The sequence below is a fragment of the Canis lupus genome, chromosome 5 (assembly GCF_011100685.1).
Source record: "Canis lupus familiaris isolate Mischka breed German Shepherd chromosome 5, alternate assembly UU_Cfam_GSD_1.0, whole genome shotgun sequence".
In the NCBI taxonomy this organism is placed as follows: Eukaryota; Metazoa; Chordata; class Mammalia; order Carnivora; family Canidae; genus Canis; species Canis lupus.
The window spans coordinates 74,611,143-74,628,110 of NC_049226.1; the positions used below are offsets into that span (position 1 = coordinate 74,611,143).

At 40.2% G+C, this 16,968-nt stretch overlaps 1 long non-coding RNA gene across 1 annotated transcript; it reads right to left on the reverse strand.

Moving 5' to 3' along the window:
- Window positions 1-7,186: 7,186 nt before the first annotated feature.
- LOC111096030 lies at window positions 7,187-16,968 on the reverse strand. Its single transcript, XR_005360081.1, has 3 exons — window positions 16,716-16,968; window positions 10,796-10,916; window positions 7,187-8,149 (listed from the first exon to the last, which is right to left on the reverse strand). It is a non-coding gene; the product is annotated as an uncharacterized LOC111096030 (long non-coding RNA).

The following is a 16,968-nucleotide window of genomic DNA, read 5'->3' on the forward strand; positions in this document are numbered from 1 at the left end:
GCTTTGAAATCTCAACTTGCCAGTTCTTAGCTGGGTGACTGTAGTCAGAGCACCTAATTATTTTGGTTTTCAGCCTTCTTTTTTTTTTTTTTTTTTTCAGCCTTCTTTTTAAAACTGGGATAATGGTATCTAACTTTCAGGGTTGTGAAAAGCAAATGAAGTAATAAACAAAAAGCTCTAGTTTAGTGCTTGAAATTTAGTATGCAACCAACCAACAATTCTGTGCAAATGAGTATTACTCTAGTCTCTTGGTTACACACATCAAGGGAGTTATATTTAGTCCTGAGTCCTTCTTCCCTGGCTAGCACCAACTTTTCTAACAAAACAACATACAAGTGTAGAGTTCATGAAGAAACAATTTCTTGCTAACTTATTTTGTAAATGCAAGGTATTTTAGTAACAGCAAATCTACGCTCCTGGCTGCAAAACTCGCATGAAGTTTCTCCTCTTCCCATGATAAAGTGCTACAGAGATTTGTACTAAGTAACAATTAGAATCATGGAGAGACCATGACCACATCTTTAAAACTTCCAAATAAGCGGAAAACTGAGTACCCTTTGGGAAGAAAGTAAGCCCCCCTTTAGCTCAATGAACCAGATGAAGCCACCAATAATTCTGCCCGAGGAACAAAAATAGTTGAAGTTGCATATGCATGTCATGAGAGAACAGTTGCTTCTTGGCGGTTATAATTTAGCAAATACTTAAAGATAATTCAGAGACGTGTAGCTTTAGGCACAACATCAAAACGGTTTCACAAGGGACAGCTCGAGTGAGAACTCACTGTAGTAATGTTTAAAAAGTGAGACTGGGGAGAGCCAGGACATCCCATTCCTTCAGACTCCCACTTCCCAGAGCTCAGCACCCCTGCATGGAGGTGGAGTCTGCAAGAACTGGTGGGACTCAGATCCATGGAACAAACTAGGGAACAGCACGGTGGTAGTTTCTTACAAACACGAAGTTGATGGCTGCATTTCAACCAATTCATCTCTTTATCTCATCCTACTCCTGGTGATACTAATATTTGTAGCCCGGGAATAAAAGTTCTTAAATACTTTTTACAGCATTTCACTGTTTTGCTGAATCAGGATAATGACACAGGAGGGCTGTGGCTGCAAAGAATGGAAAATGAGGCTGCATAGCTCAAATGCAAAGGGAAGTTATTTCAAGACTACTAGGTGGCTCATCAGATTGAAGGAAGAATTGAAAATCAATCAGGCACAGTATCAAGGCAGCTCTAAGAACCCAGTAGCAGGAGTGATCATTGATAGATGAATGGCTTAGATCTACCTCCACTCTCACGGTGTGTCATTCCTCTTGAGACTCAAGTCCTGGGGGAGGAAGCTGAATTACTCTGCATGTCCAGTGGGGAGGGGAAGAGTATAGGGCACCCCGGTGGACACAACCATAGATGATGATCAGTTTCCCAAAGAAAAACCAGGGCAATGTTACTTAAAGAATACTGGAAGTATTCTGGGCAGGCAAAGCTTGTCTCTACAAGTCACATCACTCTGGCAGGTAATGATTTTACCTGGAGTAAAGCTTTCCCAGTAAATCAGTTGCTAATGATGAGTGAAGTATAACAGCAGCTAATTATCTGACCGACACCTCACTCCTATTAGAGCCCAGAAACAGCAGGCACTTTGGCATACATGATTTTGCAAAAAAAGAGGAAACAGCAAGAAAGAGGAAAGAGGGAAGGGAGGAAGGAGGAAGACCCAGTAGCTCACATCAAAGCCAACCATAACCCAGTGAGGGCTGGGGGGGGGTGGGTGGGTGGAATAAGTATCTTCAGCCCTTGCATCTTCCCCGTGTACAACATGTGCCACACAGTTTTTCGTCACCTCACAGGGCACCTGGAAGAGCATGCAGGTAGAGCCTATCCCCAGAAAGAAAATCTTTCTTCTAGATCAGCACTGCCTAAGAGAAATAGAATGCCAACCACGTAAGTAATTTTAATTGTTTTTAGTGAGGCACACTAAAAGCAAAAAGTAACAGGTGAAATTACTTTTAATAATTTATTTTAGGGGCGCCTGGGTGGCTCAGTTAAGCAACTGCCTTTGGCTCAGGTCATGGTCCCAGGACCCTGGAATTGAGCCCCGCGTTGGGCTCCCAGCTCAGCAGGGAGTCTGCTTCTTCTCTCCCTCTGCCTCTCCTTCTGTGTACATGCTCTCTCTGTCTCCCTGTCTTAAATAAAGAAATCCTTAAAAAATATTTTATTACATCCAAAATTTTATCAGGTGAACATATAATCAGTGCAAAATATGAATGATGTATGTTACCCTTCTTTTCACACTAAATCTTTGAAATCTGGGATGTATTTTACACTGACAGTACACCTCTGTTGGGACTAGCCACCCTCTACTAGCCACATGTGCCTACCATACAGGACAATGGAGGCTTAGCAGATACTGGCATTCTGGCTTTGCTTTGAAACATCACAGTAATTGAATGATTATTATACAATTCTACAATCTGTATCTGGTGTGTGTGTGAGGGTGGGGTGTTTTGGCTTTCTTTCGTTTTGAGCTGAAGTAAAGGCATACACTTTATTTCCATTGCATGTTTCTCAAGCTAGGGTGTTTTATTTTTGTCCTGATTTCCAGTTGCAGTTTTTCCCAGTCCTGTTCTGAAAAGAAGTCAATGTTCTATGAAACTTCAACAATGGCTTCTTGGAGACAAAAGAGAAGACTCCTACACTGATGAGGAACATGAGGCCACATGGGGCTGACTAACTTGCCCAAAAGGCTGGGTTGGTGGTAGAGCTGGGATGGGAACCTTATTTGCCTCATAGGCAGAGTGTCCCTGAGCTTTGTCCTGCCTCAGACTGCTTAGTGTATGACCAGGCCAATTTCTCCAAATCCCCATTCCCTTGCTATTGACTTTGCTACTGCTCACTGCTCTCTGAATCTCCAGGTAAAGATGGAGATGGTCAAAAGGATAGGTGCCCCACTTGAGACTAAGGGAAAGAGAAATCTGCCTGTGTCTTCTGTGTTCAGAACCACCTTAGTCTACTCCCTACAAAGGTAGACTCAGTGGTGTGATAATGAAGTGTTTGATGATACACTTCTAACACCTTCATTCTCTTAGTTACAGGGAAGCCATCTGAGGGGCACAGGAGAGCTTGGAGAACGATTCTGTTCTTTTTTTTTTTTTTTTTTAATCAATTACTTACCATATAGTGTATTATTCGTTTCAGAGTTAGAATTTGGTGATTCATCAGTTGCATGTAACACCCAACATGGCTTATCACATCACATGTCCTCCTTAATGCCTATCACCCAGTTATCCTATGCTCCCACCCAATTCCCCTCCAGCAACCCTGTTTGTTTCCTAGAGTTAGGAGTATCTTATGGTTTGTCTCCCTCTCTGATATTGCTTATTTTTCCTTCCCTTCCCCTATGTTCATCTGTTTTGTTTCTTAAATTCCACATGAGTGAAATCATATGATGTTTGTCTTTCTCTGACTTATTTAGCTTAGCATAATACTCTCTAGTTCTATCCACACTGTTGCAAATGGCAAGATTTCATTCTTTCTGTTGTGTGTGTGTGTGTGTGTACCACATCTTTATCCATTCATCTGTAGATGGACATGTGGGCTCTTTCTATAGTTTGGCTATTGTGGACATTGCTGCTATACACATTGGGGTGCATGTGCCCCTTCGAATCACTATGTTTGTATCCTTTGGGTAAATACCTAGTAGTGCAATTGCTGGGTCATAGGGTAGCTCCTCTATTTTTTTTTTTTTTGAGGAACCTCCAAATTGTTTTTCAAGTGGCTGTACCAGTTTGCATTCCCATCAGGGGTGTAAGAGAGTTCTCCATTCTCCACATCCTTGACAACATCTGTTGTTTCCTGAGTTATTTTTAGCCATTCTGACTGGTGTGAGGTGGTATCTCATTGTGAATTTGATTTGTATTTCTCTAATGCTGAGTGATGTCAAGCATTTATTCATGTGCCTGTTAGCCATTTCTATGTCTTCTTTGGAGAAATATCTATTCATGTCTTCTGCCCATTCTTGACTGGGTTATGAGAATGACTGTTTTTAAAGGATTCACTTGGATCATTAGTAGCACTCTTCCCAACTCACAGGCTGATGTGGATCATCTGTAATTTTTTTAAATGTAGCTTTTTTCTCATTATGACAATAGTACATGCTTAGTGGAGAAAATCTTGAAAAGAATAGGTCTGTATCACAAACATAAATGAAAATCACCTGTATTCCTAACAGTCAGTAAAGAAGGCTCAAAAATTTGATTTTTGATATATTTCCTTCTGGTATTTTTCAAATATATAAATATGACACATACAGTTTGCAGTTCTATTTTTTATTTTTTTTTTCAGTTTGCAGTTTTAACAGGATCACACTACACAATTTGTTTTATAACTTTTTTTTTTTTTGTCTCATGAGTCCTGTGGGTAGACTGTGGTTTCCAGTCTTTCTCCGGGGCTGCTGAGATTGCTTTACACAAGTCCTTTCTTATTGGCCTCAAAATTTGCTGAGACTGGACCCAGTGCCCCAGGTCTCCATGGACAGAAAGCCTCCATTAGCTACTCTGACTCCTGCTAGATTCCCCAAGGAGTCCCAGGATGGAGTATTCCAATAGGTTAATTTTTCAAAATATACAAAACTTGCTTTGGACTTCTGGACAGCTCCAAATATAGCTAGAAGTATGTTGAAGGGCTTTTGTGGGTTTGGAAGAAGGGTGTTTGCCACTCTGGAGCTTCGGAGGGTGTGTTGGAAGAGAACGAGTGTAACACATGTGAATAAATGCAAGTTCTCAGCCCAGTCTGTGATAGGCAGACATGGTTACATGAAATGTAGGATGCTGCTACCTAGCCAGCTCATGCCTGGTCCTCTCCACCCCTAACACCCACCCCAGCAGTCTCAAGGGAGGCTTAGCTTTCCCCTCTTTGAGGATAAGAACCTAGACAGGCCTTGAGAGGAGTTATTGGTTGTCCAGGTAGTATGTGTGGGGGCAAGGGGCAGTGATGGTGGTGCAGGTCTGCCTCTGTAAGTTAATGTCCCCATTCACCAGATACATTTGGCTTAAGAGTTTGCCTTTGGCAGGGAGAGAGACGTTCTGTTTCCTTCCCCTAAGAATCAGGAAGCAACTGATTATCTTTTCACACTAATAAGCACCAAGAAGCAGCGAACATTTCTTTTTCTAGTTTTCTTATGATACATTTGTTGACCTACTCCCCAAATTCAGCATAGCATGTGCTGATAACAGCAAGAGAGAAGCAAGGAGAGAGATTTTCCAACTGCTAACACATGAATAATGGCATCTCTATTTTTCCTTTCCTTAAAAAATAAAACATACTGTCTACAAATACAGAGGATGACAAGAGTGTATGCATAGATAATTATATGAATTTAGCTATCCATTTGTCTAGGGAAATCAGCTCTGTTTCAAAGAAGATTAAAAAACAATGTTCTCCCAGAGTGCTTTTCTCCTGTTGATCACCTTCTGATTGTTGACAGTGAGGTTTGCCAATTTCTTTTTCCCAGAAACTTTGTGCTCACGTCAGGATTCTCTCCAGCAGTGTTCCTGCAGAGGTATTGATTATTCTTTCCCTCAGTAAAAGAACAGCCAAGCCCACCTTCAGTGAGGCCACTCTGGCTCTAGAATGATCAAACGTTCCCACACTATGTGACTCTGGGCAGGTCACACCACCTTCATGACCAGACTCCTAACCTGCGAGATGGATGAGGCTATTGACCTCACTGGGTTGTGTGTGGTGTGGACACAATGTGTTGTGATTGGGAGCGTGGAGAAAACGCATGGGTCATAAAAACAACAGTGTCATGGTCCTCCTCCCTCCCCAGAACAGAAAGATAGTAACAATCCCTACCACTTATGATTGTGTGATAGGTGCCAAGCATCTAACCTACATGTTCTCCTTTAATCCTTGCAACATTGAAACAATGTGATGAGGTGAGCATTACAAACCCACTTTGCAAATGAGAAAAATGAGAGACTTAGGGATTCTTCTCATTATAAACTAGAGCCAGAATGTGAGGTCCAATGAGTGAAACTTCAGAATGGATCATCTCCAGCACTGCACCTCCTTATAGGGAGGTCTTGTCTGATGGATCCTAAACAAGCGTGTGTGTGTGTGTGTGTGTGTGTGTGTGTGTGTGTATTTCATCACTTGGGAGTAGAATACAAGTAAACACTGGGCACAAAAATATCCTCTTCCCTCGTAAGGAGGCATTGTCTATTCCCTTCCCCTCTACACTCCAGAGTTGGTGGAAACCAAGCCTGGCCCATGGTTCCCTGAGGCATGAAGAAAGGCTTCCTTTCAGAACAGAGGAACTTAGAGGGCTGCGTCCCTGAGCATCCTCTGCCCTTCGAGGCACTCAACCACTCGGTCCCTTGCTACACAAACTCAGACGCTTACTGGAAAGGTGGCACCACCCCCTGCAAGCAGCATCTAGCCCTGTGCCCACTCAGAGTTTTGAGGTAGCCTGGGAGATAGTCCTTTTCCACCTTATCAATGCATGCTGCCTGTCAGCTGCCCCTGATTCTGAAAATAGCCTATTTTCATTATTTTACTAATATATAGTTCTCCCTCTGTCACAACAATGCTCAGTGAACCTTTGCTTTGAATCCCTGAATTGTTTCTTGGGCCAGGTTAGAAGCATCTAACCTGGAACTAGAAGCTGGGGACTCAGCGGTGGCTCAAACAGGCTGTGTGAGGAGTGTCACGCTCTCTGATCAGGAGAACAGATATGAAATAACACATCCAGAACTAGTATCTGTAGGTCTCTGTGCAGGTAAGAGAAGTACTGAAGGCTGTGCAGGCACAAGACTGACTAGGACCACAGAGTTCGTCAGAGACTCACTTTCCTCATCTTTAAAACTGGTACTTAAAATCTTTTGTCCTGCTGATAATACCAGATTGTTCTGAGAGTCAAATTAATAAGATGCTTTGTAATCTTTAAATGTCTTATAAATTTTTTTAAGAGAGAGAGAGGTGCACTGGGGGACGGGGGGCAGGGAGGAGGGGAAAGGATGGAACAGACTCATCACTGTGTGTGGAGCCTGACATGAGGTTTGGTCTTGGGACCTCGAGATCGTGACCTAAGCCGAAACCAAGAGTCAGACACTCAACTAAGTGAGTCACTAAGGCGCTCCTTATAAATATTCTTTTAATGCTTTTTAATAGGAATAATTATTAGGATACCTAAATTATGAGAAAGCATATTACCATTATTGGTTATAAAATAATCACATTGAAATTTTTTTTTTTTTTTTACCTTCTCTACACACAGATGAAAGAATTCCACTTTCCAAATCTTCTCTATTCTAGTCATTTGTATAGATGTGGTTAGAGCTGTTCCTGGACAAACTGCTAGGTGAGTGGGAGGAGTGAAGGGTCATATGCAGTGGGGGTCAGAGGTGACTGGAGATTGTTCATTGAATGTCACCTATCTGTGCGCATCTAGCAACTGCTTTATAAGATGGCTGTTCTTTTTCCTGTTTTCTGAGAAGGAAGCAGTGTTTAGGGTTTTCACTGACCTTATCAAGTCTGCTCAGCTGGTGGATAGTGCAGCCATCAGCATCTGGAGCCCTACTCTCCAGCCAGGCCCAAAAGCCTTCCATGAAGAGGAGCTTTGCTTCCTCTTTGCCCCCTTGGAGGTGCTTACTGAGCTCACACTTTTCTGGTTTAAAAAAGGTAATGTGACTGACACTCACTGAAGGTGTTTTTGACTTAGTGTGAGTTCCCTATCCCAGTGCAGAGCTCCTTGAAAATGGAAACTCCCATTTGTGGTTTTTAATACAATGAAGCTTCTAGAAGGTATGCAATACAACGTTTTAAACTGAACTAAACGACCCCTCTCAATGTCATTTCCATTATAAAAAATGACTCAGAAATGGCGCTGGCTCCCCTTGGCAGTATTTCAGATGGAGAGAAAGTCTAGAGAAGCAATTAGTGGTGTGCATTCTGGAGTCTATGGGGGCACCCTCAAATCTGGCATCCTACTCCACTGACTCATAATTCTTGCTGAGGCTGGAACTCTTTTCTGGAAGGCACTTCTCCAAGTTCTACATCTGGCCTTGGTCTAATTCTTGGTGAGCACAATGAGGCCCAAGTTCTGTAGCCTGCCAGGATACAGGGTAGTATTTCCCATTTGCTTTCTTTCTGCAGAAAAACCATTCAACGCAGGGAATTAAAAAATGTAGCAGACATATGCATTTTTTTGGTAGCAGCAAAGTCTGGGATATATGCCCTTCTATTGCAATTAGACTTCTTACTTGTTCACTTCAATCTCCAATAATATCTTACACCTTGACATGATTTCTGATGTGACATTTTTCTGTATAGATGCAAGGTAAGACACTGATACTCACTTTGCATTTGAGAGGAAGTTGTTATGGCAGCATTTGCAGCTTGGAAGATATAGGAAAATAAGTCATCTTTGCATGATTTAGTCCCAAAGCCCATTATAACAAAAAGCTCCTGATAATTCAGGTTCATATTAAATTTCTGCCATTCACAGAAAGAACAATTTGGGCAAATAAGTGCTCATTAAAATTTATTTAGAGGGAATATTTTCCATTAGGGTGTTTCATTATTTAAGAACAAAATAGAAACCTATGTAGTAATGCATAATGCTCACACCAACATGGCATTTCAGATAAATTACATTTGGATAAAGATGAACGTGTTTGGGTTTGGAAGGCTGATTGATTCTAGCAGGTACTGTAGTTGCATAATTATAAGCTGGGTTGAAAGAAGTTACCTAAAAAACAAGGATGAGCCCAAAGAAATCCACCAACATGTCAATATGAAATTATTCCATGCTGGTCTAATTTTTGTTCCCTTCAGAACTGAGGTTCTGCACCTCCATACAGGTGGAGCAGGCTCATGTGCATACGGAGTCCGGGATGGCTAAGGGGATAGACAGGTAGTTTAAAGAGTGAAGAGGGAATAGTGGGCACCCTTAGGAATACAGACCTTAACCCAGGGAATGACATTTCATTTTTTTAAGGCAAAGAAGGATGACTTGGGCCAGATCTGGGGCTTGGTCCACTAATGAGCAGCCATGCAAGAGCTGCATTTTTCACTAGTAACTGTGGCTTGATAACTTTCTTTCATACAGCCTCACTACAAATTATCAGGATGCCCACTTTCTGCATCAAGGCCCTCTGCCCAGATACACTGGAAGATTTAATTTTTTTCTCTAAATAGGTTCTGACACACAAACAGGTGTGTGTGTGTGTGTGTGTGTGTGTTTGGGGGGGTTTCCCACATACCAGCAATCAATTCTCCAATTCTCAGATTCTCAAGAGGGTGTCTTGCAATTCAATTCTGACACCACCTATCTGGAGATAGCATCAGATTCCGCAGGTTAGGGGCTCAGTCCTTTAAGACTGCTCCCCCAACCCCCTTTAGACACCAGTTGCCCACCCAGACTATTATCTGTTCTGACTGGCTGACTATAAAAGGGAAGCTCCCAAGAGCCCATCCAGTTTGATTACTTTGCTACAGCAACTCATAGAACTCTAGAGGAACATTTTATTTACCAGATTAACAGTTTATTATAAACAGATGTAACTCAGGAACAGCCAGACAGAAGAGATGCAGAGGGCAAGATTCTTCTAGCACTTCCACACGGTCACCACCTTGGAAGATTTCTGAACCCTGTTCTGCTGTTTTTTTGTGTAGGTTTCATTACATAGGCATGACTATCATTGGCACCGGTGACTGACTCAACCCCTAGCCCCTCTCCCTGCCTTGGAGGTACTGAATGTTTCAACCCTCAAATCCTGTGGCTTCCCTGGCAACCAGCCCCCATCCTTTGGTGACCTAAGGGCTTTCCAAAAGTCACCTCGGTAATATAATAAAAGACACCTCTGTCACCCTTCACCCAGAAAATTCCAAGGATTTTAGGAGCTGTGAGCCAGGAACAGGTTGATGACCAAATACAGATTTCTCACTGTCCATCAGTGTCATACTCTCCATTTCCCATCCAGGTTTCTACAGCGAGCCTCCTTTCTGCCTCCACCTCTTCCCCACGAGGCATTCTCTGCACACAGCTACCATGCTTACTCATCTTTCTGCTGTTTCCACTACTGAAATCCAACAAGCTTTACAACAATTCCAACTTGCCCTCCTTTCTCACTCTTCAGCCCAAATGACTGCATGCTTCTGAGCCAGAAGAAAGAATGAGCACAGCCCAGGGAGAGAGAGTACCACATGATCAATCCATGGTTTTGGGACCTGGGCCAAGGAAGACCATTTACTGTTTTAAGCCTCAGTTTCATCTTTTAAGAAATGGGCATAAAACATACCTTTCAGGGAAATTCTTGAGATGAAATGAGATAACGTATAGGAAAAGACAAGCAAGCTGCTATCAATTCAACAAATATTAATTATGTTTTATGTGTTGTGTAGTACACAGTGTTTCCTGGTCCTTGTTTTTCATTATACTCATTGTCTGCTGTCTGGAATGTGGTTGGCAGTCAATAGTAACTGAGAGTGACACTACCAAAAAACAAATATTTTCTTTATTCTACATATTGAATTAAGTGCTTAACTTTTTCTTTACTCAACTCTGCATATGATGAGGGTTTATTTAATATTCTAAGCAGGTTTCCTGCCATAGCTTAGGACTCTTGAATGCCAAGGGCCAAATCAGATCCTTATCTCATACAAAGGAGCATTTGGTGAAAGCTTCTGATAGATTTCAACCTTATGTCACTTAGCATATATTAGGAGCAAGTCTCCCACATCTCATTCATCAAGTGATGTCCAACATGATTAAGATATGAAATATGTACTTACCCAACTGAAATAGACAGCTGCTAGTGAGTTAAAAATTGGTATCGTTCTTCATGTTATTTTCCAAATTAAGTAATTGCTGGCTAACTTCAACTTCAAGAGTAATAGCCAAGACTTTTAAGACCTATAAAGTAAAATGAATTTTAGTTCTAGATAGGCCATCAGTATTTTCCTTTTTTTTTTGTCCTACATTTTTTTTTAACATCATTTATCATGTTTACTTGAGTGGCTCTGATTCCTCAGGGAAACAAAATTGATAGCATTAGAGATGCACTTTTCAGAAGTATCAAAATAAAGCAGAAAAGAGGAAATCAAGATATTTAATTTTTCCCAAGATGTTTCTGGAAAACCTGGAGTTTTAAGTCCCATGCTTTTAGTTGATCACTCCCTATACTTGTATGTTGCCATCCTAGTGAGGGTCCAGTTCTGCATTCTCATGGTTTTCACTGAAGTCAGACTTGGGGGTGGGGAATAATGGGGATAATCCAGGACCAGGCCTGCAGTGAAGATCAGTGGCATGTTTTCAGTCCTGGAGCTAAGAAGTGGTTAGACTTTAGAGTATCTTCAGACACCTATATCCTCAGGTACCAATCTCCTAACTAATACATGTTTAGTTTTAATTTTAAAGCCTTCATCTTAGAACTCAGATTGAGTTTATTCTCATATGAGATGCTCATTAAAGTCAACAGTTACTTATTTTATTCTTATACTGTTGTTACTTTCACCTCAACTGCAGAACTTCACTCTCATCCTGTTCATGTTCAATTTAGTTCACCTCATTGTGAACAAAGTCATAACGAGGAATTAATACAACAAATGAGTGTGTATTTTTGTTTATAATAGACTTTTATTTCCCTTCAATCCTGAGATTTTCTAAGACTATATCTTCTTTTTTTGTGGCTACTTGGCTGGAAAAGGAAATACAAATTTGGGCATTGTTCTGCCCAGAACCACAGAGAAAGCATAACTTAGCAATGGTGATGTTAAAAAGTGTTGCTTCCCTACCACCAATCGTGTATGCTTCACGTTCACTTACATAATAGAAAGTTTAACTGTTTATAGTTTATAGGGGCCAAAAAAGAGTATTACCATTTCCTCAAAAAATTACGATTTTTAAAATACATGATCAACCAGGACATTCAGTTGAGATCCCATAAAGTCAATGCCATTTGGATAAAGATATGTGTTAGGACAAAACTGTAGCAGATCTAACCTAACAAAACCTTAAAGTGTTCCTTGCCAGGAACAAAGTGATCTGTTGGTATTTTAACTGCAACCAGGACAAAAGCTAACCCTCTTTAGAGGAAGATAACATAATACAGAATCTCATTCACAATGTCCAACATGCAATAAAAAAGTTACCATACATGTTAAGAAGTGTCCAATTATAAATAAAATAGTCAAAAGAAACAGACCTAGAGATGATCCAGAGTTATCAGGCAAGGACTTTAAGAAACTGAGTACTATATAAAATAAAGGATAAAATGAATGTAAAATTGATTATTTCAATGGAAAATTGTGATCTATAAAAAGAATCAAATCAATGTCCTGGGAATAATAAAGTACAGTATTTGAAATAATGAACTCATTAAATGGGTTTAGTGGCAGAATGAACACAAAAGAAGACAGGATTAGTAAATCTGAACAAATATCAAAGCATAAGTCAATGTACACGAGGCATGACGAGCAAAGGAAAACAATAAAAAAAAAAAACTCAGAAGTGAACAAAAAGGAAATGTGGGAACCCTGTCAACAAGTCTAATGTATGTACATTGGAAAACCAGAGAGGAGAAAAGATGTACAGAAATTATATTTTAAGAAATAAGAGCCAAGACTTCCAAATTTTTTTTTTTAATTTTTATTTATTTATGATAGTCACAGAGAAAGAGAGAGAGGCAGAGACATAGGCAGAGGGAGAAGCAGGCTCCATGCACCGGAAGCCCGATGTGGGACTCGATCCCGGGTCTCCAGGATCGCGCCCTGGGCCAAAGGCAGGCACCAAACCGCTGCGCCACCCAGGGATCCCGAGCCAAGACTTCCAAATCTGATGACAGACATTACTCCATTGATCAAGAACCTCAATTAACACCAAGCCAAATAACTACAGAGAATACCACACTCAGAACATTATATTTAAATTGCCAAACACCAAAGACAAGGAAAACCTTAACAGTAATTGAGCTATGTGTGCACTTTGTTGTTGCCATGGTTACCTTTAGTAGGAGAAGTAGGTGTGATTTTGTTGTTGCTATGGTTACCTTTTGTTCCGTAAGGGAAGAGGATGTGGGTGGGGATTTAGGCCTTTTGTACCACCCCATCCTCCATCTTTTGTATAAGTACCCAATGATGTCCATGAATAGTAACCTGTAAATTGGTACAAACTTCCTTCCCATCTGAAAACCTCAGGGGTTCTATATTCTCACACTCGCCACAGTCTTAGTAAGTCATTAAATTTTTAGCTGAAATTTGACCCATTTGTTTGGCTTATATGGGTTGGCTTGGTGAAGAAATCAGAATTATCTCCTTATTCAAGGTATAGTTGTGTTTGTATCAAGCTTTCTTGGATTGTGGAAAGCCCAAACAATGATGGGGAAAGGAATATTTGGCCAAATCTGTCCATGGTGTTAGTTCTGTTAGTCTCACTCTCTGCACCCAGCCCCCACACCTTGGCAATTACTGCATTTGGATGGTTCCCTTTTTTGGGAGGAAGGAGCTGTGGGTCCAAGCAGTTGATACATTCCTAAAACTATGTATTCATTTTGTGATTTATCAAATCTTATACTCTTTAAAGATAAGTGTGATACTCTATCATATTCCCTATGGAGCTTCATAATCTGTGGATACATGTGGAGCAGAAGGAATCTTCCTAGACCCTTATTAGACACATATGCTTTTAATATAAGTTGCCCCAACCCACAACTCACACTGGCTGAAGCACAACTGGTCTTTCTGGAAGAAGTGAACTTGTAAGATTTGAGGTGGAAACTTTAATCGATTTTAAAAGATCAAAAGGGTGGAAAGTACTTATCATGGGGGAGGACGGATCAGGTGTTTATGTGTATGGAGGAGAAGAGAGTTGGGTGGTTTGCTAAGGTTTTTGTGTGTGGGGGGGGAGCAGGGGATGTTGTGGAAGTAGAGCTTCTTCTTTTGTTAGATTTTTTTGTTTGTTTGCTTTTTTATGACACCTGAGATGGTGGCAGCCAATCTATGTCCTAGCAGAGTAGCAAGAGAGAAAGATCATAGCTCCTTGATGATGATGGTAAGACACTGAAATACGAATTGGAGTCATATAAAAATCTAAGCAATATAAATAATCATGAAATGACAGTATCGATAACTTAAAAGTATGTACCAACACAATCTAATTTTAATAAGTATCATGTTTCCTCTAACAATAAAATGAAAACACATCCTTAGTGTAAAAGATAAATGTAATACAAAAGTATATCAACTTCAACATGGACCTTTCTCTGTACCACATTCTTCCTCTCCTGGGCCAAATCTTTCTTTACCTCCTCTGAAGTAACCACTGGCCATTGTTGGATTTCCTTCTCATTCTTTTACTTTGCATTTGTATACTAACATGGGCTTATGCATACACATATAGTTTTATTTTACAAAATGGAAACACAGCATATGTATGTATTTTCATAGTGATTTTTCACTTAATGTCTTTAGATTATATTTCTGATTCATCATACACACTATATTTATGTACTTAAAAAAAAGCAATTCAGTGGGACTCCTAGAAGAGGACTTGCTGCATCAGTGGCTATGCCTATTTAAATTTTGGCTGATATTACCAGATTGCTATCTAAATCAGCTTTAGCAGGTTATGCTCTCACCAAAAGTGTGTGAGAGAAAGCAATTTTATGTTTTCTGGAAAACTTCTTGGAGAGCAGAAGACAATCAAACCAGTAAGTTGTTTTTCTGATAGGTGTCAGACTTTACATTTTTTACAGTGAATTCCACTTTTAGAAATTAATCTTATAGAAATAATTACAAAAGAGGACAAAAATATATCATAAGGATGGCAAATACAGAAATACTTACAATCTTGAATTGGAGACCACTAAATATCTGACAATAGGCAATTTGTTAAGTGAATTATAATATGAAAGACTATGTACTTCAGAGATTTAATATGTCACATAACCACCCATCTCAGGGAATATATGTTCAAAGAATATAAACCCTAAAATCTAAGGCTCCTAGGTCCAGCTGTCTTTGGGCAATTCCATAAACATTTATCCCACAGGTAAGGGATTAAGATCTAGCAAATGAAGCATCAGAAGACAGGATTTCAAACTTGTATTCTCGAATGTTTTCTCATAATTTTGTAAAAAAGACAAAAAGCCCACAAACTATTTGACCTCAGGACTTAAAAGATGAGTCTCAAAATCAACCAATAACAATTAGGAAGAAAAATGAACTCAGATGAAAGATATGAAAATTTTAAGTAGAAGTGAAAAGCAGAAACGTTTGATAGTATGTATACATGATGCTAGAACAGATGCTTTCAGTTCTATCCAATATATGTTCCTATCCTCTCACACAGCAATAGAATTTTGACTTTTTTTTTTTTTCCTGATGGAGAGCCACTCGAGCTGCACTCCTAGTGTTCCCTTGCATCATGTTGTGGCTCTATGACTAAGTTCTGGCAGATGTGTATACAAAAGTATGGTGAGGAACTTCTGGGAAGGCTAAGAAAGGGGGGGGGGGCTGAATCATTGGCAATTTGATCCTTTTATCATGCCTTTCTTCCACTTGCTGCTGGCAGAAACATGAATCTGATCATTAGAGCTTCAGTAGTTATTGTGAATAATAAGGATCATAAGGATGGAAGCCAGGTGTTGGGAATTGGAGCATGAAGGTAAGTCTGGGCCCCTGATGATGCCAGGGTGCTAACACATCAGTCCCAAGCTGCACACTTCTGGACCTATTTTACATGAGAGGGAAATGAACGTTCGTCTTAAGATACTGTTCCTTAACTTTTTGTAATATGCTATGTGTTCTATGTTATATGATACAAATTTTATTCTTTAAAAAGACTACAGTAAAAAGGGAAAACCCTAGCCCACCTAATAAACATAGAAAATGAATGTACAATGTCAATAATGAAATATAATCTTAAAAAAGATAAGCTTAAAGATTTATATGAATGCAACTTGTACAAACTTACCATAATAAATTTGGGAAATCTGAAACTGGTTACTTGTCATCAAAACATAAAATACCTCATTTGACCCAAAATGAGAAGATTTGAACAGCCCAATAACCTTAGCCAACAAATCTGGTGGCAGGTTCAGATGGTTTCACTGAGTTTAATCTAAATTCACACAACACATAATTCCCATGTTATTTTAAATAATTCTAGTCCGTAGAGAAAGATGAAAGTTCCCAATTCATAGTATAAAGTATTTTAAAGATGGCACACAAAAGAAAATAAGATGAATTCCTATTACAAATATAGAAGCAAATATTTCAAATAAATCCATTAGAAGTCTGAATCCAGCTATTCATTTATAAAATTATGATATAAACAAATGGGATTAATTTTAGTAATGCAAGGGCTTCAGAAATGGGAGCTTTGTCAACATATTTCATTACAACAACAAACTAAAGGAAAACAATAGATGTGGAAAGCTATTCAACAAATCGCAGAGCTACTGTGCATTAACTACAAGGACAGTAGCAATAGAAGGCAGCCACTTAAACACATAAAGGCTATTTACTGAAAATAGCAAACACTCTTAAAAGGTGTAGTATATTAAAGCCAGTTGCCACTAAAAACTGGAATCAGTACTAACCCCGTCTCATATTTACTCGTTTAATCTTCCCGTTGGTCCTTTGGGGGAAAACTACTAATGCGCCCATTTTAAAGCCAGAGAAAGCGAGGCAGAAAGGAGTTAAGGTAGCTTACAGTGAGCCAAGATCTGTCCGCGGGCAGTCGGGCTCCGGAATGTTTTCTCCGCATCCGAGCCGGTTCATCTGGTCCCCGGGACACTCATGCGCGCATCCCCGGCAGGAGGCCCGCGCCTCCTCCACCTGCAGCATCACACCTGGGGCCGGTGGGCAGCCGCACGACGGTGCTGCGGGCCTGCAAGCTTCTCTCCACTTCCGGGGTCCACGTGTCCTTCGGAATCAGCCTCGGGCCTCGCTAGCTGGAGGGTGAC